We start from the raw sequence: 2083 nt of genomic DNA on the forward strand, positions 1-2083 counted from the left end.
GTCTACCAAATCCTAGGAAAATCAGTCCACAGAGTCACTGCAATCCTTATCCAAATCCCAACCCAATTCTTCACAGAAATAGAAAGCAATTCTCAACTTATGGCATAACAAAAAAATCCGGGGTAAAAACAACAATTTTCAACAATAAAAGAACATCTGTGGGGAGGGGGATCACCATCCTGACCTCAAGCTGTACTACTGAGCAATAGCAATAAAAACGTATGGTATTGGTACAAAGACAGACAAGTTGATCAACAGAATAGAACTGAAGACCCAGAAAAACCCAAACATCTATGGATACTTGGTCTTTGACAAAGAAGCCAAAATCATAGTGGAACAAAGAAAGCATCTTCAAAAAATGGTGCAGGTCTAACTGGCGGTGTGTATGTAGAAGAATGCAAATTGATCCTTTTTTATCTCCTTAAACAAAGCTCAAGTTCAAGTGGATCAAGAACCTCCACATAAAACAAGATACACTGAATCTAACAGAAGAGAAAGTGGGAAATATGTATGAACACATTGGCCCAGGGGAATATTTTTCTGAACAGAACACAAATGGCTCAGGTCCTAAGATTAATGATTGATAAATGGGACCTCATGAAACTGAAAAGTTTCTGTAAGGCAAAGGACCCTGCCAAGACAAAACACCAATCTTCAGATTGGGAAAAGATCTTTACTAAACCTGCATTTAATAAAGGGCTAATATTCAAAATATACAATGAACCCAAGAAGTTAGACTCCAGAAAACCAAATAACCCAGTTTAAAAATGGGCTACAGGACTGAAGAGAGAGTTCTCAACTGAGGAATCTCGAATTGCAGAGATCCACTGTTTTCTTAGTAGAGGCAGATTCATATTGCGTGTGCTTTGCGTCCCAAGGAGGTATTAGGTGCCCTCAGAGCGGACACATACTTAGTGTAGATTCAATGGCTTGTTACTGAGCACCAGTTATTTGCCAGACACTGTGTTGACCTCAAACTAGCCAATAAATAAACAAATTGTTCACTTACTGCTTGCATTAGGTGCACTCAGGTGGCACCGTGTATATGCAAAAGTAGTGTGGAGGCAGACAAAGGAACTGGCCTGAAATACATCCCCTGGCAAATACCAAATTTCCAGACCCCATTTAAAAGGCATCTTTGTTTTCGGTCCTCGAGTACTAAGTGCCATACCTGGTGTTCGACTCCAGCTCGGGGCTGCAGAAGGGACAGTGATCATGACGATGTTTGAGCAGATGAGCGCAAACGTGGGCAAGTTGCAAAAGGGTATCGGCATGGACAATCCTGAGAACTTGGCTACCCTGGAGCAGTTTGTGGAGATACAGGCCAAGGAGAATGCCTGTGATCTGAAGGCCCACGTGGCCATCCTGAAACTGTTCAACCCAGCCTTCTTCCAGACCACAGTCACCCAGATTCTGCTGAAAGCCCTCACCCACCTGCCCCACACCGTGCAAATGTATAGTTGACCAGGCACACCAAGAAGAGTGGCTCATCTGAGAGGTCTTGTACCTTGGGGACCTGCGGAGACCTGCCACTTTCAAGTCTTCTGGCAAGCCCTGGACCTCCTGGAAGGCATAACAGGCTTTGAAGACTCTGTCCGAAAATGTATCCGCCATGCGGCGGGCATCACTTACCAGCACATTGACCGCTGGCTGCTGGCTGAGGTGCTCGGAGACCTGACTGACAACCAGCTGAAGGTGTGGGCGAGCAGGGATGGCTGGAGCGCTGACGAGTCAGGGCAGACCTTCATCCGCAGTCAGGAGGAGAGCCTTAAGCCCAAGAACATCGTGGAGAAGATCGACTTTGACAGTGTGTCCAGCAGCATGGCCCTCTCTCAGTAACAGTGTGTGCATTAATAAAGATTTGTTCACTCCAAAAAAACAAAACAAAACAAAACAAAAACCAAAGAAAGGCATCTTTGCTTGAAAAAAATCTTTGCAAACACCTAAAATACCTCAAAGCACTTTGACATAAATAAATAAATAAATAAATAAATAAATAAATAACCTAGAAGAAATAAACTCTCTTTTTTAATACAGAACTAGTGTCAAGGAACTTTGTGGTTTCAGTTACAATTATCAGTAT

At 43.3% G+C, this 2083-nt stretch overlaps 1 pseudogene; it reads left to right on the forward strand.

Moving 5' to 3' along the window:
* Positions 1–1215: 1215 nt before the first annotated feature.
* LOC116914063 lies at positions 1216–1839 on the forward strand (annotated as a pseudogene).
* The last annotated feature ends 244 nt before the right edge of the window (positions 1840–2083 follow it).

Source organism: Rattus rattus, chromosome 12, assembly GCF_011064425.1.
Source record: "Rattus rattus isolate New Zealand chromosome 12, Rrattus_CSIRO_v1, whole genome shotgun sequence".
NCBI lineage: Eukaryota > Metazoa > Chordata > Mammalia > Rodentia > Muridae > Rattus > Rattus rattus.